Genomic DNA, 27,771 nt, shown 5'->3' on the forward strand with positions numbered 1-27,771 from the left:
TATAATGATAAAAGATATGAAATTCAGACCTGAGGATCATTGCGATTTCGAATCAAATGGGTTTTTTTTTAGCTTCTGAAACGTCCTAGAAAACAACTTACAATGAAAAGTCCACGATGACATGTTTAGAACAGCGAAACCCCAGAATCGAAAGCTCTGATACCAAATGTTATGAAACCAGCTCACAAAATAGAAGAAAGAGATAGATAAATGACTTAGAACGTAGTATCTTCGAGGGGGGAACCTCCTTTACATTACACAAATGAACAATTATTAGATGATACACATTACTAAACCTCCTTTCTATATATAGCAGTCTAAGGGGTCACAATATAATCAAAGCCGACATAACAATAAGAATATAAGGGCACAACAATAACAATAGTGGGCTTCTATGGGGCACACTAATAACAATATGGGGACAGTAGGGCCACAATAATAACAATAAGGACTACAATGACAATAGTAATGGGGGAATCACTAGTATTATAGGGACCTAACACTACTACAATACCTTTAGCCTTCCTTAATGTCTGTCACCCCTCAACCATCTCTGAATTATTTGTCTCAAATATTGATACCCAATTGTTGCCATTTATGGGAGATACATTAATGCCCTCCTATGATAGGTCACTTCCTATTAACATCAGCACATTATCTAGGAAGTTGACTTAGAAACTCCTTTTAGTGCCTTGGAACTTGCATGCCTCAACGGAAATGCTCCTCACTTTCAGTGACAAGTTCTCATCATTTGCCTTTGACTAAAAGATTCTATGTGTGGTTTGACTTTAGCTCATTGATTGACACCTAATAGATTTCACTTAGTACCTTGAGGGCCATTATCATTATCGGTGGTTCCTTTCACATTTGTTAATGGTTTTCATCACCAGTCGGTAATCATATGGTTGCTACCATGTTCGACTCTAACATATCTATTCACATGGTTAGACTCGTACTATATAGTGATGAGGAAGAAGACCCGAGATCTAGTTTCATCCTTCTCGGCTACAATTTCAGGATTCATATAAGATCTACAAAGTATGATGGCTATGGACATACAAAAACACATCCAAACATGTGTCCACAATATGTCATCAATGGACATGACTTTGATCATTGTATATGTAAAATGGCTTATATATTTGTATGGGTATGTATTCCTCAGCAGTGATATCATGATGATAATTTATTGTAATACCCAATTGATGATCTCAACCAGACGATTCTTGATTCAAACTTTTCACATGGTAAAGCACTTCAGTCCTCAGCCACTACTTCTGACTTTTTACTTTAGGGGGAAATATTTTAAAGGTAATTTTGGTGCGTTCAATCAAATGGAATTGAACATGAATCCATCATTATCAATTGACACTTTTCAGTAATCCCTTAGGATGCCAAGATAATTTACTTTCCAGAAGTTACAAGAATCGTGGATTACATTAGCTAAATATCCTAATTGTGTGGATCAATGCACTTGCCTTTGAGACATTTTGTGATAGTGTGGTTTGCATACATTCGACCTGCATTGGTCAATGCATGTTTCTTTTACAAAAAGTGCAATGATAGCTAGAAATGACTTAAAAAATAATAATTGAAGTTTCTTTCTCTAGAAGCTTCGAAAGTGGTTTCCACCATTTACTATTGGATTAGATCTGAAACTCCTACTATTGAGATATTTTATCTTATCTCCTAGAACTTATCCCCCTCTAATATGCATATAAGCCCTATAATGGTAAATCTAAAACTACCTAATTTACCCTATAAATTCTCTGATCTGTAACTGAATGCTAGTTTTGTTGTGCTAATTTAAACTTCATATTTATAAAAATATGCTTGTCAATTGCTTCATGTGCATGGTTCCTTTATGGTGTTTGTGAACAGAAACAAGTAAATTTTATGTCAAGATTTATGTTAGAATCATGAGCAGAATAGCATGAAAATGAAGTGTTGAATAGAAGCAAGCAAATGAACAACAAAACATTAAGAAAAACACTTAACACAATGTTTTGATAAAGGATTTCACCCCTCTTGGGCTACATCTCCTTGGTCCAACTTCCATGGTTTGGGCCTCTTTATTTGCTAAAAATGTAAAAAAGTACAATTTACAATGCTCTATTGCTCCTAATGCCTACTTCAGTGGACTCATAGCATCCAAAAACCCCTAAGACGACTCTCTAATCTCCTCAAATGAGCTCTAGCTGATTTGGGCTTGACCTCTTGCTCGGGTGGTCGTGGACTTCATTAAACTTCAATGTGGAAAAATCACGTATAGAAGTGCCTCACTACCTCTGAAACATATTCCATTGTGTTCAAAATTTTAAAATTCGATAGGAAAACCTTTTTGTGATCCTCATTTGGTCAAAAAATGCTCCAGCTATGACTCAAACTGACTTTCCCTAGAAATGCTCCTCTAAAACTGGAGAAACTCCAATTAAGGCCGCTAATTCTAAGGGAAGTTCCGAAAATAGTGGAATCGGCCAAAAATATGCCAACTGCTAATTCGAGTTAATTAGTGGATAAGAATGGATTAATTATCCATAAACCTTATTAACACTTTAAGCGCGTTTAGCCCTTACCCCTTTCCGCCCAAACCTTAATGCCCTCACCATTAAATATAACATCAAACCATAATATGTTCATTCTTAATGTGTAGAGAAGTTGTTAAGGCATGTGGCTAGTGGAGGGGAGGTCGTAGGGTTGAACCTCGATGCCTCCACAAAATTTTGACCAAACACTCATTTGTCATTTGACCTGTGGGAGGGATACGTGGCGGCCTTTGGGCTTGCCACATGTCAACTTCTCATTTGTCACCATGAACTATTCAAACTACAACAAATCACCAAGTTGCAAACCAATCAAACAGTGAAACTTGGAAAGCCCAGATTGGGTGTTGACCCCGTTGACCTATACAGTCACTTGCCCTGTCATCTACCACATCAGTAGTATGAACTATTGACTGGGCAGTACCTGTAAATTTTTTTGTTATTTGTTGAAATGGTCAGCAGACTCTAACTTCCTCATACGAACTCCATTTTGAATGAAACAAGATGCGTTAGGTTCATATCACCGAGAAGGATGCAGTCGTCAAGGTTTTGATCAATTTTGAACACTTTGAGTTTTGAGCAAATTTTCGCCCCTAATCCAGATTCCAATCATTCATTTCCTCCCACGGAGCTTAGGTTTCCTTTGGGAGACTCTGAATTATTCCCTCATGCTACTCATTTGCGTCTTGAGATCCATAATCCATCCATGTTCCTTAGGTGCGATTGAAGGCTTACCATTGTGGCAAAAGGAAGGAAAAGTTAGCTAGGAGGGATTCACATGGACAAGACCAAAAGGGTTATAATATTTTCCTACTTTTATTAACACAAAAGTCCATTTTTTTCTCCTATACATTATGTCTCATTTATGCATATGTAGAACATGAATTCTTCAATTCTTGTTTATAGGTGTTTGTATATCATATTTTCTATGTTTTGGTTCTCCTTCTTGTTTTGGATGATTTGCAGGTTCCACTTATAGAAATTGGAGTTGGATCTAGAGCTAAAAAGTAAAAAGGAGGATGCTTGTATTCGATTCCAAGTAGATTTTATTCCGATATTTATAACATATCTAAGGAAAATCATTGCAATTTTGTCTTGGTTGTTTCTAGACTAAGCCACTAGGTCTAGGGAGATTGGTTCTCTCCGCAGAAGGAATTTATGTACAAAACAAGTATGATTCTTTTCTTTAATTCCTATATAATTTATCAATATTTTTAAGGGTTTATTTATTATTTTGGTGAAACTTGACATGGTTTACTGTGAAAATTCATAAATTCAAATTGCTACATTTCTTAGAGTTGCATTCTTAATTGCTCATTTGTCCATTTGATATCAGTATGCTGAAATAAAATATTAATTACTCATTTTAGATTTTCTAAATTTTTTTCTCTATATTTCTTTCTCATTTAACCCTCTTTGTTCTTATTTCAAACCTAAGGCACATAGATGTTCTAACTGAAAACATGTGGAAATTATAGCCAACAAAACACTTATAATTTGTTGGAATTCTCCCACCTGAATTCTTAGAGGAAATTGAAGTCATGAAACAAAAATTAAAAAAAATTGTTTTGGCTTATTGAAATATTCTCATTATATTTTCTATTTTCTTGAAAAACCATTATCTTCAAGAAATAATGCATGAATGTTTAGATATGAGGATTTGTAGAAAATATCAGTAGAATTAAAGGTAAATCTTACATTGTCATTCTGACATTGAATCAAATGTATATAAACATAAACCAGATATGATTTAATTTGCTAAAATACATTATATCTTATTTTCTTGTCGAAACCATATACCAAAAATAGGCTTGTGAATATTTAAACTTAGTAATACATAGAAATGTACTTGGCAAGATTTAAATGTTTTTGTTCTAGCATAGAACAAAAACAATAGCAATAAATCAAAATCAAATTTAGATGTTCCCATAATATACATTGTGGAATAACATAGTGTTACTCTGGGATCCCAATAGAATGAATAAGTGCAACAATTATATCCTTTTTGAATTTGTGTTCCTCATCTATATAAGCAATGAAGCTTGTGAGTTCCTCCAAAACCCATTTGCAAACATCATGAACGACCACCAATACGATAATATGGGTTGAAGCATGCAATTTTATTTATTGATTCTCATACACTCTCTGTTATGTTCCTATACCGATAGGTGTCATATTTCATGATTGACTTGATGGGCTATGTAATATGTTCATACCTTTCCTTGTTGCAAAGGTTTTCCATATTTTCAAAAAATCAAAAAATTTAAAAAATGTAAAGAGGGTATACCCTAAAAGAAAAATCAAAGGGTGAAAAGAATAAGATGGTCAAAAAAGTGAAAGAAAATGAACCCCACCAAAAGAAAGACCAAGGAAAGTGTGCAAGTCCAAATGCCACTACTTTTTACTTTTGTGTAATAAACAAATTGTGTGCAACTTGTCACCTATGCCACAATTGATGAACAGTTAAACAACTTAAGCTTGGCTAGTTCATATTTGAATTTTATGTTTTAGAGATAGAGAATAAAATCTGACCAAACTGTTTAATCTTGGCAGATAAGTAGATAGGTAGAGTGAATAAAAGGAGCTCAATAGTTTAATCTGAGCCCTTGGATGTAATAAGGTTAGACTTAGATAGATATCTACATGTAAAAGAAAATAAAGTGTGATAAGGGTTTGCCAGTATAAGTGCACCCTAATAAAGAAGAAAAAAGGTTAGGTTAAAGTAGGTAGGGTAGGTAGATTGATGTTGCAGAATTACATGTCATGGATAATGATTCTAAATGTGTTAAATCTTTACTTTCATCACAAGTACAAGGCAGACATTACACTATAAGCATTTCAAGCAAGACAAGGTCAAATAATTAACTCCCCTTCTCATCTTTCCCTAAATTTTCACTAATTCCCCTAAATACTAAGGCATTTGAAAATTAGAGGGGCTCAGAGCATTTCTCTGACTTTTGGAGAGACCGGACCCTCGGCCCAATAATTTTAAAGCCTAAGTACTTAAAACCATCCATAAAGTCATTCATTTACTCTCATAAGTCTTTTCCTAAGTAAAATCCTATTTTACTTAGGAAAATTGAAATAAATCTTCATAAAAACCCTTTTATACATTTTAGCCTAAGTCAATATGTTAAATGATGAAATATATTCGGAAACGTTGCACTTAGTGCTTTCTCATTCATTCAGTCATATTAACCACTAATGTTTTACTATATAATTCCCAAATAAAAGAAAATTACCCTTTTCCCATATTATTATAATATGAAAAAACCCCAAATTATTATATATCCCACCCCGATGGTTAAATATAACCATAAATATGTTTTAAACTGGGATTAATTATCTAACCCGTAGTTAATTAAGAACCTGACCCCACCACTTTTAATGAGGATTAATTTATTCATCTGGACTAATTAATAACTCTCCCAACCAATCGCATCAACCCCGATACGATTAATAAATACTTAATTATGTTGGGCCCGCTGCTGTTGAACCTTGCCATAACAAGCCTCCCGTCGACCGTCCAATCAGGTCCTCTAGATCTGATGGCCTTAATGAATATCGTACAGCCCCTAGTGACCACGCGTTACCGGGTGATCACTATGTGGTTTTCTCCTTGTACCTCCACCACGTGTCAAGCGATCTACAAAACTGCTAGCTCTCAACTAAATATTGCCCGTCCCCAAAAGTGGTGCGATGAAACCACTTACCGCTATTCCGTATATGAAAAAATTTCAATTCATTCCTGGCGCACGTCATCCACCCGAAAACCAAAAAAAACCCCGCTAACCTTGACTTTGTTAATAAAACAAATGAATGTCATTTTCATTGTTTTTTACCGTATACCAGTGTTCCCATGCAAAGAATGTCGAGGTCAACTGTCGAAGATTTCCAACCGCCACCTTGCTAAGAAACTTGCAGCCGAACCAGCCCAAGACCTATTAGCTGCTACTTGTACCTGTTTGTGCACTGTTCACTCCTCGAACATAGGTATTCATCCAATTTCCACCAAAACCCTGCAAATTCACGTTTTACTCTACAATTCCACATAAAAGGCCAAAATTTACTGCAAATTCAGTCTTTGTTTCGCCATATAAGTTCCCAGACCTGCGAATTTGCCCATTTTCCACTAAAAACCAAAATTCCATTCTGAATCCACAAGAACCAGAAATGGAAACCCATGTGGCTTTGTCTGTTGCACCCATGAATGCTCCTCATAAAGATTTAGACTATCTGCCTCTTGCGGATAAAGACTTTCAGATAAAAGACTTATCCATTGATAAAAACCACCTTAAAGTCTTTTGCCAAAGTAGGGATAACTATCTGAATGGCTCTGACATCCTAGGACTATGGGAATCTAACCTTCCCATGTATTTTCTCCCCTCAGTCCATGTTTTCCCTGATATAATCCACCAATGCCAGGCCAATTATGACCCTAACCGCAGAGTAGTTATGTCTCCAAGCCAAACAGTCCTCTTTCCAATAACTGCTCAATCCATCAATGAAATGTTGCAATTCCACTCCAGTCAAGCTCTCACTCCCATTTCCATGGGATATTTACTTGAGAAATCCACTCAATTGTCTCAGTCAGAACTAAAACGCATCTGTCAAACTTTCATGTCACCAAAGCATCAACCTGATGGCCGACCTCCTTACATGCAAACTTTCTTCACAGATATGGGACAACTCATAATTGATATGATATCTTTGATCATGCGATTCAACACTAGTAAGTTTGTTGATGAGATAACCCTTCTGTTGTTGTCAATTTTTACTCCTAGACATCCCCCTGCTGTTAAGTATGACTATGCCTCCTATATTGCTAATATGATTCATGGCTAGTTCTTAAGACTGGACAATGAAGGAGTTTTCAAATACACCACTTTCATATATCATATTATGTTGTATTATCAGTCAGATAACTTTCCCTTCCCTATCATGAAACTTGACACTAGAGGAAATCCAAGGTCTATAATCTTCTGGTCTGCAGTCTTCCATAGTTCCTTTGAAACCCCTTACTCCTACAATGAATTCATTGATCTATTTTTTCACCCAGCAACCACTTTATTGACAGGAGTTTCCCCTCCTATGATCAATGGTGATATGAAGAAGATCCTTCAGCTCTCCAAGCAGTACAGAATAGGTGATTGGTACCTATACAAGAACCACACAGAAATCAGGATATATGGGTGTGAGCTCTGCCCTTTTAAGCTACCAAAGTATGTTCCAATGAGGCTCTTTGCATTGGAATACTTCAGCCAAATGATAAATTCAGACCAGGTCCATTTTTATAGTGCCAAGAAGAAAGCTCAGCTTAGAATCAAGAATCAGTTAGGCCCTTTTGTTTGTAACACTAGGGATGCATGGAAAGAAGCAGAAAGAATTTTAGAAGATCATCTTAAGTTACAAAAGAGTTTTGGGTGGGTATCATATGACCCTAACAACTTTATATGTGATAGAAGAATGAAGAATAGGTTGTCACCATACATTCACCATAGGATTCCAGAGATTGAACAATTCGCAAATATGGATGAATGGATGGAAGGGACCCTAGTAGAAAAAGATAGTGAACAAGTGAATATTGAAAATGTTATGAGAGATCTTGAGAAAACACTTGACCTAGATTCTTTTGGGCATGTGCAAAGGTCAGGGATTGGTCCCTCCATAACTGGAACCTCTCAGCAACATTCACAGGAAACCAACACACCAGCAATAGGAACATCCAAAGGCAAAGAAAAAGAGACCAGTACACAGGCCATAGAGCAATCTACAATGTCTAAGTGATCCATTAAGGCTTCAAGTCTACAATCAATTTTTGAAAATGGCTCCCTCAAATCAAAACAGATTGACGTCGGTCTATGACGTCAAAGAAGGGAAAATGATAATGAGCTATTTCAAGCCAAAAGTACAGCAGCCTCAAACAACAGCAGACTATCTTATAACCAATTTTGAAGTCATGGCAAAGGATATTCATCCTTTGGATCAGATTGAACTACACAAACAAACTAGGGAAATGATTTATTCCACATTGACTAGCAAGGCTATGATGGCCGAGAGGCTGGAAAATTCTTTGGATAACACAACTGCCCAACTACATTTGGAGAAAGCTTCCTCCCAAGCCAAAGATAATAGAATAAAGTCTTTAGAAGAAATAATTATTGGATTGGGTCATGATCCCAAAGATGTAAAGGATATATAAGCCATAATCAAAAAGAAAGATGAAGATATTGCTGCCTTGAGGAAGCAGCTAAAGCTGCCTCCTTCAAGGCATCCACAGACTGCTAAAATCACAAAGCAAAAATCTGAAGAAGAGCTGATGGATTTGCTCTTAAAACTTAATGAACGATTGAATGAGACTGAGCAAGAACTTGAAAAAGCATTAAATGACAAGCAGGGAGAGTTGACCTCTCAACCTCCCAATGTGATACCAGTAGTCTCAACTGTAGTCCCTTCAAGTCTTGGAGTAGCTCTGGCACCAAACGTTGCAGCAGCCACAACAAAGATGGTCACAGGTACAACAACAGCAAGAATAGCACAGGATAGTACTGCTAATTTGAGCACAGAATAACTAATAAAATCAATGGAGGACATGAAACTACAAGTTTCAGAGCTAAAAAAGGTACAAGAATAGTATGCCAACTTGGAACAGAGGTATGATCTCTCGAAGATAAATGTTGCAGCAAAGACAAGAGAGATCAAAGGATTAGAAAATAGAGTGAAATCATTAGAAGAGGATCTCACATTTGAGAAACTTTTGACAGAGATAAAGAAAATTCTTTGGGCCAACATCACTCAATCAATAAATGATGTTTGGCTATCAATTCAAATAATTTTTGAGCAAATTGATTTAGTAAAGCTAGCTCAACAATAAGTTCAAAAGGTAAGGGCAGAGTTAGGAAATATGCCCGAGGAAGCCAACAAGCTCACACAGTGTTTGAATACCAAGAATAAGTATGAGCTTGAAGAGCTGGGCATTCAAGATAGAACATGAATAATTTTGGAAGTCAAAAGGCTTTTTACTAAAAGAACTCTGATGCAAAACTTAGAAAGAAGGTGCCATGACATGCAGGAAGAAATTAATGCTTTCATGAAAAGATTTTATATTTTGCAGAGTAAAGGGTTGCCAAGTCCTTTAGTTATTCATGATAAACTAATGAGTCATATATACTATGTGGAGAAATTGAATCAGTATGCAGGCAACCAGGCAGGTCCACCAACAAGTGCATCAGCAGCAAAAGCATTGTGTACAGGCAAGTTTCTCTATGACAGTCTAGAGAACTTATTCTATGTCTAGCATGAGATAAAGCACCTGTTTCCAATTTAGCCTACCTTTTTTAGGTACACAGAAACTGATGAGACACTGAGAAAGCTTCAAAGAACCAGAATACCAGAAAAACAATGGTGGGAAGAAATGTTAGACATTTTGTAAGATTATCCTTGGTAAAATGTAAATTTTTATTAGTTACTACAGCAAGTAATGGTAAAAAGGATAAACAGAGGTCAAACAGGTCGAAGAGTATCAGAACAGGTAAAGAGTATCAGTGAAAATAGGGCAGCCAGCACAGAGTTACCAAAGAAGACAACAACAAGCCAAATCATAGGGCCTGCCTCCAGCACATTCACAAGAATAGGAACAACACAACATCAGTTTACCTTTTCTCCTATCTACGAGACCATTTGTCTCTATTTTCTTGTAACTTATTCATAGTCATCCTAGAATATATCTCACTTTGTTATGAGATATTTTTTGTAATTTTTTTTGTATAAATACTCCCTCAATTCAAGTATTGAGGGTGGATTCTTAGATATTGCTGTAATATTGATTATTTTGGAATAGAGTGCTGTTGGACCAAATTTTGTATGGCTAGCTGGATGAAGAATTGATGCAAAGGACTTTTCACAGTATTCATGAGTCGGACACCGGATCAATAAGTCTTCTATATCTCATGTTTTAAAGTTTTCTTGTTTATTATATCAACTGTGTTTCATATCTGAATGATAAACGAAAAAGAATAATTCAGAAAGTGCTTGGGTGCAATCTGTTTTCAATCATTGTTATTCTTAATGTTTTCCTCCATAACTAGCATAAACATTGAATTCTTAATTGCTCCTGTTTCCTAGTTTACTTGTTTTGATTATTTGGTAGAGAATTCTTAATTGCTCTTTATTGATAATCATTCAAGTTCCCTCTTTCGAATATGCTAAAGGATTCCTAATTTCCCTTCATCTCTTTTGAGTCCATTCCATTTATTTTAAGTCTTTATTTGTTCCCTGTTTAACTATCTTGCCCTGTGAAACCATCCCTTGCTAAGAAACCAAATTCAGTTAAGCCATCTTCTTTGACTCCATTAGCCCAATGGCCTAAACTACTCAGTTTTACCCCTCTGCTATTGAATTCCACCACCAAACACAATCAAAACATGTAAACTTTCATAACTAGCCTAATATCTTTCAAGACAAAGCTAAAACTTAAAGAGAGAGCCCTCTCTGGGTACAGAGTGGCTTGATTATATACCTAAAAGTTGGTTTGTGGTTACCTCGGACCCCCTTCCTCTTCCCTACAACTTCAAGGAAAATCTGAGTGTTAACATAGTGGCGACTTCGTTGGGGAATGAAAAGTTTGTTTGTTACTATGGTTTACTTTATAAACTACAAACAGAGCTTGAAGTTAGCCAGGTAGCCTTTGAACTACTCTTGCTTTGCAATTGCACAGTAAATGAATGCTGCTTCAGTCTATCTCCGATCTAGTTTATGGATTGAACATCTGGTTTTAAACACTTGATCAGTTCCTCTTGTCAAATAAGTCTTTAAGAAAGTTCAAATCCCATATCTGAAGCCTCTTAAAGAAACTGTTGAAGTTGTGTTGTTGATCCCATTTAGAGAAAAACCAAAAATACACCTAGAAACCTAGTTTCAGAAAGGACTCATTACACCAGAGCTAATCCTCAACCAAATCCACCACATGTGTTTGAAAATCCTAATCTGATCCCCAGAATTCTTAGGAGACAGGGAAGCCAAGAAAGTTCTGGTAGTTCTCGGCCCATCTACAGATCAAGATCCTACCCTGTGAACTGGATCTACCTTGAGGACGAACCTTTTGATGAGAAATTTGAGACCTCATTATTTGTAACCTTTTCTGACTCTGAGTTGGTCTGCTTGATTCAAGACCTAGTATTTATTGAAGATTTACAATTTGAAGTTTTCACTTCACATCTTGATAGACATTTGCAGAACTCCATACAATCTTATCTTACCTCTAAAGGAAAACCCAACCTTTCTGCGATAACTACTACCTCTCAAAGTTCATCATCATTACCTCAAAAATCTCAACCTCAAGCCACCCCTTCTACCCCTCCATCCATCACTCCAAGACCAACCCCAGTTGTTGTTTCATCACTACCTACTGCAATGGAAAACAGATATACTCCCTTGATATTACCAGCTAATTCAAGGGCTATGCCCCAAGGCTATCAAAGTAAAATCACCTCTTTCAATGGTTCTAGTACTTACACTGCACAACAACATATCAAAAAAATGACTGATTACTTTGAAATATATGAAATAGATCCAGATGATGTAAGAATGAGAATATTTGTTCAAAGTCTGACTGGAGAAGTTAGAACCTAGTTTAGAGCCCTTCCTGCAAATAGTATCAATGACCTAAAAGCTCTTTATAGAACATTCTTGAACAGATGGGAAAAGAAGAAAGATCCTCTCCAAATATTATCAGAATATGAAAACCTGAAGAGAGGAACACAAGAAACTGTGCAAGATTACTACACTAGGCTCAATAATGTTTACAATGCTATCCCTCAAAACCTTAGACCTCCTCCAGATTTGTCGTTAATCAAATTCCCTAATGGATTTGATTTTGACATGGCATACCAACTTAGGGAAAGAGCTCCTCGAACTTTAGAAGACATGCAAAGTATAGCTGTCAGTGTTGAAGGCAACCTGATATCTAAATGAGCTAAGGCTAGAAGTGAAAGAAGGATATCATTGAAAGAAGAACCCTTAGCCTTTGGATATAAATTGGATGCTATTACTAAAGGGATGGATATGCTAGGAGATAGAGTAGAAACAATTTAAGGGAAATCCCCTTGGGATGGTCAACCGAGGAATACTAGAAGAAATCCAAATTTCAGGAAAAATCAAAACCATAACACTAGAAAGGCTGGTCCTGACGAAAACATTAGGCCCTCATTCTAGGAAAATTATGCTGAAGCCTCATATTCTGATGAAACATCAGAAGATATTCAAATGAACTTGATGGGACTCAATAATGAACAACAAGTTTTCTTGACCCAAGAGGATCAAGAAGCTCACATTCTTAAACAATTCCAAACTCAATCAGGTGAATCATTTGACTTCAGGGAGGGATATGATACAACCATTTATGAAGTTGACAAACAATATAATCTGAGGAGCAGAAGAATTGATGTCCCTGAAACCAACAAATAGAAAGCTACAAAATAGCCCAACAAAGGTAAGACCAATACCACACCTGTACATATTGTTTCTAGATCAGATCCTAATCCTGCTAATCTAATTATTGAAGATGTATCCGAAAATCAACCTAATAACATACAACTCTCCACTTCTCTTCCTCCCAAAGGAAATCTAGAAGAACCTCCAGAAGTTGATTGGGAAACAGCTTCGACTCATAACCCCACTCCTGAGAAGGAGAACAACACAGAAAATATAGAAGATAAAGAGAATCCAACTGTCTGAAATACAAGAACTTAGACAGAAAAACCTTTTAATCTATAGACTGAAGTAGAAAAATTAAAAGTAGTTGTTCCATTGTCTGAATTAGCTAAACATGATGTCTACCGAAGCCAAATCAATAGATCACTCAAAATCTCTAGAAATGAAGACTCAGTAAATGTTTTTTATGACCAACCTGAATTAATATTTGGCCCTGAAGTAAATGGAAAACCGGTAGATGGAGGAATCCCTCCTTTCTATGTAAGTTTAAACATACATGACAAAATACTTCATAATGCCATGTTTGATTTTGGGGCATCTCATAACCTAATGCCCAAGTCTGTAATGGAGAAATTAGACCTAGACATCACTAGGCCATACAAAGACCTCTTTTCTTTCAATTCAAGTTAGGTGAGATGCTTAGGATTAATAAAAGACTTGTGTGTTTCACTGGTTCAATACCCTGCAAAGATAATATTAATGGACATAGTAGTAGCAGATCTTCCATCAAAGTATGGCATGTTATTGTCCAGATCTTGGGGTGCAAAGCTTTAGGGATCTCTTCAATTGGACATGTCATATGCTACTATTTCAGTTTTGAGCCAACCTAAGAAACTATACAGAGAAACTTTAATGAAATATCTAGTATGTAGTCAGGAGAAACCCCAAAATTTCCTTATCTACTCAGTACACTCTGATATGGATTCTTCCATTCTTTACAATGCTGAAATTGATCCCTCCAATGAATTAGAAGTTTTAGCAACAGAACCAAAAGAAATTATAAAAGAAAAGTCTAGTGTTCAAATCCAGGAAATCTCTAAGAACAATGAAACATCAAATACCCAAAAGAAACTAGAAGAAAGTAAAAAACCAAGTCTCGCCATTAAACAAATTCTTGATACTCCTGATACCAATTACGAACATGAAATTCTTTGGCACATAGAATTTGATGGTTCAGTCAACAAATTAGGAGCAGGAGCAGGAGTTTGGGTATACAATCTTGAAAATGACCATGCTGAAGGCCATGCCTATAGATTAAACTTTAAGTGTACCAATAACATGGCAGAGTATGAAACTCTTTTGCTAGGTCTTAAACTTGTCAAAAGAATAGGGGCAATGAGAGTATCTGTCATAAGAGATTCTGATTTAATAATTCAACAAATCAAAGGGAAGTATCTAAAAAATGATCCCAGATTGAGATACTACAGAGGAACAGTTATAGAGATTCTTAATACTTTTCTGGAAAGTCAACTTGCTAAAATCCCAAGAAAACATAACTTGCAAGCCCATAGTCTAGCAATGTTTGCCAACACCTGCAAATTACCATTCAAACCTAATCATCAGTTCACAGCTGAGATTAGACATAGACCAGCCATACCTGACAATTTAAAGAACTGGCAAGTGTTTGATAGTGATGAGTAGATTAATAATTTCTTGACTTTAGATGAAGAATTTTCTAACAGTCACATAGATGTAGATACAGTTATTGACTTTGATCAAACAAACGAGGTAGAAATAGACATTTTAGAAGAAAGTACAATTCAAATGCTTCATCCCACAAAGTTCACCAACAAAGAAATGCAGGACCTTAAACAAATGGATATTGATGAGATTATTGAAGGAGAATCTGAAGTCATTAATTTAAAAGATAATCATTTGCCTAAAGGATTAACTCCTCTAGAAGATCTCTTTGATTCTAATGACATTCCAAAGAAACCTAAGATGGAACCACTAAAAGTAGATATTGAGGAATATAACTTGGGGACTGAAGAAAATCCAAAAATGATAAAGTTATCTAAATCTTTGCCCCCTGACCAAAAACTAAAATATGTTGAACTAATGAGAGAATTCCAAGATGTCTTTGCCTAGAGCTATGAGGACTTGAAATCATATGACACCTCTATAATTCAACATACAATACCTTTGAAAGAAAATCAGAAACCATTCAAACAAAAACTCAGAAGAATTAACCCTGTACTGCTACCATTAATTGAAAAAGAAATCAAATGTATGTATGAAGCAGGGATAATTGCTCCTATTAGGTTTTCAGAGTGGGTGTCTAATCTAGTACCCACTAGGAAGAAAACTGGAGAAATTAGATTATGTGTTGATTTAAGAAATGTAAATAAGGTTTCTTTGAAGGATAATTACCCTTTACCCAAGATGGATCATATTTTACAAAGGGTAGTAGGTGCTTCTAGGATTTCACTTTTAGATGGGTTATCAGGGTATAACCAGATTCTGGTTCATCCTGATGACCAAGAAAAAACTGCTTTTACAACACCATGGGGCACGTTCATGTACATCAAAATGCCATCTAGACTTAAAAATACAGGAGAAACCTTCCAAACAGCAATGGACATAGCATTTGCAAAAGAAATTCATGATTTTCTTGTTATATATCTGGATGACTTAACTGTTTTTTCTAAATCAGATCAGTAGCATTTGGATCATCTCAAACAAGTATTCCTAAAATCTAGAAAATATGGTATTTCTTTGAATCCAAAGAAGTCCTTGTATGGTCTAGAGGAAGGTAAACTCTTGGGCCATATCATTTCCAAAGATGGTATTAGAATTGATCCTGCTAGAATAGAAACTATTCTGCAGATACCTCACCTAAGAAATATCAAAAAACTTCAAGCTTTCTTAGGAAAGATAATTTTTTTGAGAAGATTAATATCTAACTTAGCTAAATTGATAAGATTGCTTAATGATATGTTAAAAAATGATTCAAGTATTAAATGGACAGTAGAAGCCAAACAAGCATTTGAAGAAATTAAAATGGCTTTAACTAGAACACCAGTCCTTACCAATCCACAATTTGATAGAAACTTCATAATTTTTCATTTACATCAGAACACACTATAGCAGTTGTTTTATTACAAAAGGATGATCAAGGATGTGAGAAACCCATAGCCTTTTTTAGTACATCACTTAGGGATGCATCATTGAAATACAAAATCATGGAGAAACAAGCTTTTGCACTTGTAAAAGCTATTAAATACTTTAGAGTCTACATATTGTACTCCCATGTGATAGCCTATATACCAAATGCTATTGTCAAAGACATCTTAACCTAGGATGGAATTGAGGGCAAAAGAGGTAAATGGATTGCTACCATATTAGAGTATCATATTGAAATAAAACCTACAAAGCTAATAAAAGGACAGGGATTGGCCAAGCTCATGACAGAAACAAATTGTCAAGCCCTGGACACTAATGAACTGGATAATGAATAGGAGATGGAAACTCCACAAATCAGCTAGGCCTTCTTAGATTTACCTTGGTATGCTGATATAATTTATGTATTATTAAACGTGCAAGATCCTCCAAGGTTTTCCAAAATAAAGAAAAGGTCTTTAAAGATGAAAGCTTCAAAGTTTTGTATTTTAGATAATGCTCCTTTTTGGAAAAATCATGAAGGAATTCTATTGAATTGTTTATTAAAAGAAGAAGCTAACAAGACTCTCCAAGAATTTCATGTAGGAGACTATGGTGGACACTTTTATTGGAAATCAACTGCGGACAAGATCCTAAGGGCTAGATTTTATTGGCCAACCTTGTTCGCTGATGTAAATAAATTTGTCACTGCTTGCCATAAATGTCAAATTTTTGAAGGCAAGAGAAAACTGTTACCTTTACCCCTGAGACCAATTTCCACTGAAAAACCCTTCCAACAATGGGGCCTTGACTTCATTGGAGAAATCCATCCTCCCTCTTCTGGCCAACACAAATGGATTCTCACTGCCACAGACTATTTCACCAAATGGATAGAAGCCATTCCTTCCAGACAAGCTAATGACACAGTGATCACAGGATTCTTAAAAACCAACATATTTTCTAGATTTGGCTGTCCTGATAATATCATAACTAAAAATGCTGCTACCTTCAAATCCAAGAAGATTGTAAGTTTCTGTAACAAGTACCATATCACCTTAGGCCATTCCACAACCTATTACCCTCAAGGTAATGGGCTGGCTGAGTCTTCCAACAAGAGCCTCATTAATATTATTAAAAAATATTGGAGGAGAACAAGAAAATTGGGACAAGAAACTGACAAATGCAATATGGGTAAACAGACTCACCACCAAAAAATCTATTGGAACTAGTCCTTATGAGTTAGTCTATGGCATGGAGGTAGTATTCCCTTCATCATTAGGAGTTTCTGTAATGAAATTACTCCAAGAAGCTCAGGTGGAACCTAATGATATTCAAAGGAGGATAAACCAGACCATCAATCTGCAGCAGACCAGAGAGGAAGTGTATCAAAGATCCCAAGTGCTGCAGAAGAAGCTTAAGAAGATATTTGATAAAAGAACCAAGGAAGATGATTTCTACCTTGGAGACAAAGTGTTAAGATGGGATTCCAGGAGAGAGGATAAGGGAAAACATGGGAAGTTTGACTTCCTATGGAAAAGACCTTATATTATCTATGACTTACATGGAAACAATACATATTATCTGAAAAACTTGGATGGCACAGAAACAGAAGAAGGGTCAGTTAATGGTTGGATGTTAAAGCATTACTTTGATCCTACTTATTAGTGTATCCTAATTTTTAACATGTATATACTATATCCTTTGTAATGTCACAGTTTTGATTGGATAGTAACTTGTTGGAGTTGAAGCCCAAAGAGAAGGCCCTAAGCTTCAAAAGTATCACTGTCATACCTACAATAAAGCAACAAGTAGAAGAAGATTCCATAGTTCAGTAAAAAGCCATCCCCAAGTGGAGCCAGTGTTATTCTCCTATACCAATAGGTGTCATATTTCATGATTGACTTGATGGGCTATGTAATATGTTCATACCTTTCCTTGTTGCAAAGGTTTTCCATATTTTCAAAATATCAAAAAATTTAAAAAATGTAAAGAGGGTATACCCTAAAAGAAAAGTCAAAGAGTGAAAAGAATAAGATGGTCAAAAAAGTGAAAGAAAATTAACCCCACCAAAAGAAAGACCAAGGAAAGTGTGCAAGTCCAAATGCCACTACTTTTTACTTTTGTGTAATAAATAGATTGTGTGCAACTTGTCACCTATGCCACAATTGATGAACAGTCAAACAGCTTAAGCTTGGATAGTTCACATTTGAATTTTATGTTTTAGAGATAGAGAATAAAATCTGACCAAACTGTTTAATCTTGGCAGATAAGTAGATAGGTGATGAGCCCCAAAAATGTACAATTATTTGGGCTCATTCAACCTCCTAATTTGACTTAATCCACCATTCTCATTGGTTTATTGCATGTTTTTGATTATTTTTATGTTAGTAGAGTGAATTTGGTTAGTCATTATGCCAACAAGTCTAATGGGTGCTTTGTGTAGCCTTTTTGGTCAACTTGGAGACAAAATTGAAGGTCTTAATGAGCACTTGGCAGCCAAATTCGTGGGAGAACAAGCTAGAGGATTTGTAGGAAGGTGTCCCCCTCATTTATGGGCCCTTACCTCGAATTCTCCACCATCAGCTCGGAGTTGAAAGGCCACCAAATCAATGAGCACAAGGGCAGCCAAGCAAGTCAAGTAGGACTAATGTTAACTACAAGTCTTGGGCAGCCAAGTCCCTAAAATTTAGGAGGACTGTTGGGTCCTCAAATTGTATAAATAAGAGGGCTTAAGACCTCATTTCAGTTAGTCAATTTGGTTAGCCAGTTAGTCATTTTGTTTTAGCCATTAGTTAGCTAGTTTGTAGTTCGATTTTTATGCAGTAGATTAGCTTTGCTTTCAGCTCATGCTCAAGTTCTTCTTGTGGACAGTTTTGATGTAACTTTTCATTTCTTGATTAATAAAGATGGATCCAGCTTTGCACCAGCTCTAAATCGCTCTTGGGAGGCTGTAGTTCTTGGGGTTGGGCCCATCTCAAGCGCCCAGTACCTCCCTTGTTTATATTTATGTGTTTGCTGCGTTCTTGAAATAAAATCTGCTCTTTAGATCTTGCTTTGTTATTGTAGTTGGTTTTGATGGGTAACGTAGCTTTTTATGCTTAGAATCGATTGGTAGGAGTTTGTATGCATTTAGATCTTTTGGCATGTTCTTGCTCACGTGATGTATATGGTTCTCTTTTCAAACAAGGCTGCTGTTTATTCATTCATTAACAGTTGGATTGAGTTAGCTAGGACTTGGTTTGTTTGCAAGAATTCATTGATTTGTTTGAATAAGCATTGTGCAGGGCATCTCTATCACCTTCATCACCTCCTCATTCATCTGAGCCTCGTTCAGGTCAGCTCCTCCATCACCAAGTCTGTTTCTTCATCTCCCATCTGCTCTTTTGCCATGTAACCCTACCTTCTTGCTTTTCCATTGCCTCAACCTTTGTTGATGCAAGTCAGCCTTCCACATCATCTCACCACTCCATCCATCAGTTCCTAGGTCACTTCAGACCCCCATCCTACCTCCATAACCATCCATTCATCTTCCATCAACCATCCATCCTCAAAAATCCAATTCGTAAACATCCTGTAGAAGAATTACAGAACATCCTGTAAAAACTTCCTGTAGAAGCCCCTGCAGACTTCCTGTAGAAGTTCATGAACACGGTTGCATGTCATCCAAACTTTGTGAAACTCTCAGAAAGAATACTGGGGATCCCTTAGACCCTCTCTGTACCATCCCAAACTTTCCCAAAGCATTTCATCCCTTGATCCATCCCTGCACAGTGGAAAACTAGTTAGAAGCACATGCATGATAATTTCAACAACTTAATCAAAAAATACAAAAAGATGTTTTCTTCAGATAGTGATAACTTAGACACATGCATTTTACCTTCCTAGAAGTAAAGGCATATCTTTTCGTTGTTTGCATTCTTTCCTTTGCATCAGTAGGACTAGCTGGTCGAATTAGCGTTTGCTAGGGTTTGCTAGGGTTTGTGTTTCCTTTTGGCTTTCAGTTTCTTTTCGCAAGTAGATTAACTTCCTTTGAGTTAGCTTTCATCCATCAGTTAAAAATCTTCTTCTGAGAGCATATAGAAGTTGGCTTGAGCCCTAGCGGACTTGTGCCAGCTGACCAAGTGACAGCTGCGACAAGAGCTAGTACTTGTGCATACAGCACCGTCGCTTCCAAGTTTGTACGAACTACCGGGTTGATAAAATTAGAGATAGGGAGCTCCAGGAGTTGTAGCATTATTGCTACAATACTGGAGCCCACCATCTTTTTGGCGTCGTTGCCGGGGAAGCGGCAGAGTATTGGTGATTGTTGCTATTCTTCTATTTTCTACTAAAACTTTCTGCTAAGTAGTTTATTTCATTTCCATTCTACAAAAGTAGCATAGACATTTCCTGCTTTCATAGATTAGCATTTCAATTCCGCAATTTCATTTCTACAAGCGTAGATTAGCATTTCAATTTCGCAAGTGTAGCCTAGAATTTCATTCCTGCAATTTCATTTGAGCAAAATAGATTAGTCCTTTCCTTCTTTCATTTCAATTCCGCATTTTCATTTCAGCAAGATAGTTAGTTGCAGTTCAATCTATTTTAGTTTTGCAGGTAGAAGTAGAAAAAAACAAAAAAATCAACCAAAAAGATTTCATTTCATGCTTTGTAGGAGTAGAGATAAGTTAGAAAAATGATTGCACAACACCCCCACTGCTTCACACAGCCAACGTTCTTCTTCGATGGCTGTGATGAAAGAACCCCTGGGTGGACATCAAGACATATCTGAAGAACCTCTAGGGGAGAAGAAGAAGAAACATTCCTCTGAAGCAAATGGCTACAAGCAGAAATGTTGGGAGCAGTCCCTTGTCCAAAGATGAATTTACAAATCAGATCGAAGATTTCAAGAGTGATATGAGGCAGTTTCTTGCCATGCAACTGGATACCTTGCGGATCCAAAAGAAGCAAGAAGAAGCCAAGAGGGCTTTGGCCATTTTTTGTCCTAGGTGCACTAGAAAGCATCCTAGGAACGAATGTCCAATGCACCCTCTAGAAGTGTGTTTCATCTGTGAAGAATACCATCCTACAGATCAGTGCCCTTCCTTGCCCAGAATCAAAGCTACATATCAAAGAGCCAAGGGAGCCACTGAATCACTCTACTATATGAACCAAAGGCGGCCATATGGACCTAGATCTTACCAACAAGAACTGCAAGGGACACCCGAGACCTATTATGACCCCTATCAAGCCACTTTCATGCCTTCTTGGGGTCCCCCTGCTCATCCTTCTTGGTCTACACCTCCTCCTTGGTCATATCCTCCTTGTTCCTTCACAGATCCATATTATGCCCAACCAGTTGCTCATTCATTTCACTCTTATGCTCAGCCACAGCCTCAATGGAATACACCTTATCAGGAGTGGAGGCCCTAGTACAACTCTCATCCCGCTCATTTTCCTCCACCACCTGCTCATCCACAACCATCGCCTCCTCCTCCACCAAGGCAACCTCAAATGCCTACCCAATCACAATGCCATCCATCTCCATCTCAATTTCACACCTCCACTCAACTACCCATACCATTTCCAAAGCCATGCAATGGAGTAGCTCAACCCAATTGCAAAGCTGAGGCACAACATGTGCAAATGACTCCTCTTGAGCTCAATGATCTTCACCATAGCTCAGGAAGAGTGTTGCAAAGCAGAGACTATGTTGCAAGCATTGAAGGACCACATCCAGCAAAAGAAGATTCAAAAGAGGAGATCAAAGAACCATGGGCTGCACTTGATGAAGAGAATAGATCAGACTCAAAGATCGAGGGAGTTTCCTCATGGTTATCATCAAATCCTCCATGTACTCAAGAGAAAGATCAACAAAAAGAGGAAGATCAGAAGGTCATGATAGAAGGTGACATGAAGAATGATCCAAATCAGCAAGATGACCAAGGATATCAAAGCTATATTGAGATATGGTTTCAGAAGGTCACTAAGTTGCAGCAGTACTCTCCTCCTCAGCTATGTTTTGTACTTTCAAAGTTAGATCACTTTGTCTCTGAGATCTGGATACCTATCAAAGCATGCATTGCGAGCCTTCACATCATTTTTTCTCTAATCTCGATGTGCACATGGCTCCATTGGAAGTATTCTTATACTTGAGAATTATTTTGTTTTTCAAGTAGGGTAGGGTAGAAAAAAAAAAAAAAAAAAAAAAAAAAAAGAGAAAAAAAGAAAAAGAAAAAATGAAAAAAGAGGAAAATAGAAATCTAAGGTGAAAACCTCCTCGGAGGCGCCTTAGATTGGCTCATTGATTGAAAACCTCTATGAGGCGGTCAATGGGTTGGAAAAAAGAAAAGAGAATAAGATCTCTGGGTGAAAACCTCCCTTGGAGGCGCCCAGGGCAGGCAATTAGGGTGAAAACCTCCATGAGGCGCCCTAGTTGTTTTTTAAAAAAAAAAGAGAAAAAAAAAAAGAAAAAGAAAAATAAAGCTAATCTCCATTGAATAATTTCATGTTGCAGAAATGACATTGCAGGTTAAAGAAGGACGTTTCATGACTGGAGGAGCACTCAAATCAAGGTCAAAGGACTTTTTCTTGTGCCTTCTACAGGAAGCTCTGTATTTCTACAGGAAACATCCTGTAGAACCTTTGGACGAGCCAAATCCAATTTCAAAAGTGAATCTGATGGTGGGAATCTGTTGATCAGGCCTACAAGCACTTGTGTGTCCATCCCGTGCCTTTATCCATCATTTTTTTTACCTCCTTGTGCTTCTCATTGTGCTTCTACAGGAACTTCCTGTAGAAATTGTGGGAAACTAGGCATGCATTTCAAAAAGTGGTTTGGCAAGCATGGTAGCTTCCGCAAGGGTTAGAAGCCCTCATGCAATCTTCCAACTCCTCCTCCATCATCTCCATACCTGCATCACAGCCAAAATTCATTTTGTCATACCATGCAACCAAAATGCAAAGTGCCTTGAAGCAAAAACACATAGAGCAGAATTTGTTTTTGCCATAACTTGAAAACCATGCATCCATTTGACAAACTGTTTTATGGGGAATTGTACAAGGTTGATGACAACATGCCTGAGCAGTTTCATGTAATTCCAGTGCACGGTTTCCAAGAAATCAGCCTCCATCACCATCAGCCATTTTTGCATTTTCTCCATAACTGTGCATCCGTTTCAAAACTTGTTTCATGGGGAGATGCACATGGGTGATAGTAACCTACCCAAGCAGTTTCAGCTGATTCCGATGCACGATTTCCGAGAAATCGACCTCTAAAATCTTCAGACATTTTCCATTTTTCTCGAAATCCGTGCATCCATTGATCACGAATTTGCTATGGGAGATGCATAATGATGGTAGGAACATGCTCACCAAGTTTCAGATCAATCCGATCTACCGTTTGGGAGAAATGGCAAAAAGAAGTTCTGGTTTTGTGACCATGCAGCAGCAGCAGCGTGAACGAGCAGAGTTGAACGTGGAAACGATTGCATGCAGCTCAGATCCAGCCAGAGGACACCTGCACAAGGAAAAGCAATCAAAAATCATTAGCCAAGCCTCATCAATCAAAAGATCAGAGCATGCAGCAGCAAGAAGCTTCACAAGCAACCGTTTCGCTTCAGGTACGTGACAAAACTTATTCCTCTATTGCATGAATCTAATTCAAGAACTGCATGAACGAATGGAGTGATGGAATTAAGCCACGAATTTAGGAAGGTTCACTTGATGTCCAGTTCTCTAGCAAGTCACGCAGCATGCATGGGTCAGCCATGCACGTGAAAGTCAAAAAAACGGACAGTATGGGCAGTCTAACTCCAGTGCAACTGAATCGATGAGATTTCAAGCAGAGAAAAAATAGTGACCACTGCAGTTCATGATTGCAAAACAGTCGCATAAGCCAGCACACGTATGTGCCACCTCACTCCAAAAATCACGCAGAAGTCTGAGCGCTCAGCTGAAATTCAAAGACGGTTGTTCAACTTGCACTTGCAAAGCATGTTCTTTTCACCCAAGCTGGCTACGTTGTTGCATCAAGGAAGCAATGTTCGGGTTTTCTTGCCTGGTTCCCTTTCTCACATTGTCCAACACACAGCTCCAGGCTATAGAATCTTTACCAAAACCAAGTAGTCTGTGTCAGATTCAAAGTTCCGCTGATATAAATGATGATACATCTTTGTCTTCTGATTGTTCCTTTAGTGAAGGAAGTTGCAGGGCCCTGAAAGTGGATCTGATCAAGAAATTGATCAATCATATGTGAGTGAAGGCTCAGACCTTGAAATTATGTGCAAAGATCGGTCAAGATATTCACCAAGTAGCTTGACTAGAAACTCTTGTGTGAAGTTGAAAGCTTCCGAGTCAAATGAAAATGAGTAAAGAGGTAGAAGGTCCAGTTGCATATGATGGGAATACCAACGAATCTAGGTTACAAATATAATATACATCATATTTCTTTATGATGGGTAGTTTAAAATGCCCCTATTCTTAGAGATTTATGCATGTTTTTCCGAAGCCTAGATTGTTTGGCTATATTTGTCTTGGTTAATGTTGCAGGTATTTTTCACCAATAGGGGATTTGCATTTGTGACTTCCAAGACTGTGAGGCTACTAAGTAAGCCCGTAAGGAACCAAACAAAACCATTGATGGAAGGATTGTTACTGTGAACCTTGCAGTTGATCGACAGAGAAGACTGTGTATGTATATTGCAGAAATAACAAGGGTTACATCTCGGCTCTATATTCAGATCTGTCTAGACATATCACAACGAATATATGTGATACTCAGTATACCTGTGATTAAAGGAAATATCTATGGATGTATAAATCTAGGAACATATATGAACATCATCTCGTCAACCTGCAAGTGTTTTTATCAAAGAGATGAGGTTGAAGGGTCTATCCTATGATCAAGGATCTCAGCATACAGTTTGTATTGGCCTGCATACCTTAGGGTGAACTGCAAATTGATATCTCTCAATGGGTATTTGAATTCCACGGTTGCAATCACAGTTTAGACACACATGGAGATCTAACCGTCAGGTAGACTTCATGGATATGATAGAGAAGCAACAGTGAGGGTCTGAATGATGATGTAACAAACACAAGAAAGACCACCACAGAAGGAACAGGCAGAGGAATGAGGGAAAAGGACAAGCTGTTGAGGCCAAAGCAGGGGGTGGTAAAATAACACAAATGCCAAGGGAGAAGCGGTTGCAAGCACGAGCAGAGGAGACTGAAAAAGGCCAAACAAGTAGGGACACACCCAAGGCAGCCACAACACAGTTCAAGGAGAAGGCACCCCCAGCCAAGCAAGCAAAATCAGAGAAAATTGGTTCAGCAGGAAGTTAGCAGACTGTTTCTACAGGAAGACAGAGGATTGTTTCTACAGGAAGACAGAGGACTGTTTCTACAGGAAGCCAGCGAACTGTTTCTACAGGAAGTTTGAAAAGAGGGAAGCCAAAGGAGAAATCAGCCGAGATGTTAGCCAAAGAAGCCCATGACCATCAAAGATGAGGAGAGAGAATTGGTTGCTCAGAGGATGAGCAACACTTTCAGTAGGGGGGTGATGATGAACCCCAAAAATGTACAATTATTTGGGCTCATTCAACCTCCTAATTTGACTTAATCCACCATTCTCATTGGTTTATTGCATGTTTTTGATTATTTTTATGTTAATAGAGTGAATTTGGTTAGTCATTATGCCAACAAGTCTAATGGGTGCTTTGTGTAGCCTTTTTGGTCAACTTGGAGACAAAATTGAAGGTCTTAATGAGCACTTGGCAGCCAAATTCGTGGGAGAACAAGCTAGAGGATTTGTAGGAAGGTGTCCCCCTCATTTATGGGCCCTTACCTCGAATTCTCCACCATCAGCTCAGAGTTGAAAGGCCACCAAATCAATGAGCACAAGGGCAGCCAAGCAAGTCAAGTAGGACTGCTGTTAACTACAAGTCTTGGGCAGCCAAGTCCCTAAAATTTAGGAGGAATGTTGGGTCCTCAAATTGTATAAATAAGAGGGCTTAATACGTCATTTCAGTTAGTCAATTTGGTTAGCCAGTTAGTCATTTTGTTTTAGCTATTAGTTAGCTAGTTTGTAGTTCGATTTTTATGCAGTAGATTAGCTTTGCTTTCAGCTCATGCTCAAGTTCTTCTTGTGGACAGTTTTGATGTAACTTTTCATTTCTTGATTAATAAAGATGGATCCAGCTTTGCACCAGCTCTAAATCGCTCTTGGGAGGCTGTAGTTTTGGGGTTGGGCCCATCTCAAGCGCCCAGTACCTCCCTTGTTTATATTTATGTGTTTGCTGCGTTCTTGAAATAAAATCTGCTCTTTAGATCTTGCTTTGTTATTGTAGTTGGTTTTGATGGGTAAGGTAACTTTTTATGCTTAGAATCGATTGGTAGGAGTTTGTATGCATTTAGATCTTTTGGCATGTTCTTGCTCACGTGATTTATATGGTTCTCTTTTCAAACAAGGCTGCTGTTTATTCATTCATTAACAGTTGGATTGAGTTAGCTAGGACTTGGTTTGTTTGCAAGAATTCATTGATTTGTTTGAATAAGCATTGTGTAGGGCATCTCTATAACCTTCATCACCTCCTCGTTCATCTGAGCCTCGTTCAGGTCAGCTCCTCCATCACCAAGTCTGTTTCTTCATCTCCCATCTGCTCTTTTGCCACGTAACCCTACCTTCTTGCTTTTCCATTGCCTCAACCTTTGTTGATGCAAGTCAGCCTTCCACATCATCTCACCACTCCATCCATCAGTTCCTAGGTCACTTCAGACCCCCATCCTACCTCCATAACCATCCATGCATCTTCCATCAACCATCCATCCTCAAAAATCCAATTCGTAAACATCCTGTAGAAGAATTACAGAACATCCTGTAGAAACTTCCTGTAGAAGCCCCTGCAGACTTCCTGTAGAAGTTCATGAACACGGTTGCATGTCATCCAGACTTTGTGAAACTCTTAGAAAGAATACTGGGGATCCCTTAGACCCTCTCTGTACCATCCCAACCTTTCCCAAAGAATTTCATCCCTTGATCCATCCCCGCACAGTGGAAAACTAGTTAGAAGCACATGCATGATAATTTCAACAACTTAATAAAAAAATACAAAAAGATGTTTTCTTCAGATAGTGATAACTTAGACACATGAATTTTACCTTCCTAGAAGTAAAGGCATCTCTTTTCGTTGTTTTCATTCTTTCCTTTACATCAGTAGGACTAGCTGGTCGAATTAGGGTTTGCTAGGGTTTGTGTTTCCTTTTGGCTTTCAGTTTCTTTTTGCAAGTAGGTTAACTTCCTTTGAGTTAGCTTTCGTCCATCAGTTAAAAAGCTTCTTCTGAGAGCATATAGAAGTTGGCTTGAGCCCTAGCGGACTTGTGCCAGCTGACCAAGTGACAGCTGCGACAAGAGCTAGTACTTGTGAATACAGCACCGTCGCTTCCAAGTTTGTACGAACTACCGGGTTGATAAAATTAGAGATAGGGAGCTCCAGGAGTTGTAGCATTATTGCTACAATACTGGAGCCCACCAATAGGTAGAGTGAATAAAAGGAGCTCAACAATTTAATATGAGCCCTTGGATGTAATAAGGTTAGACTTACATAGATATCTACATGTAAAAGAAAAGAAAGTGTGATAAGGGTTTGCCAGTCTAAGT

This window comes from Pinus tabuliformis, chromosome 8 (genome assembly GCF_031772625.1).
Source record: "Pinus tabuliformis cultivar Carrire ecotype Pingquan chromosome 8, CPIR1, whole genome shotgun sequence".
NCBI classification, from domain to species: domain Eukaryota; kingdom Viridiplantae; phylum Streptophyta; class Pinopsida; order Pinales; family Pinaceae; genus Pinus; species Pinus tabuliformis.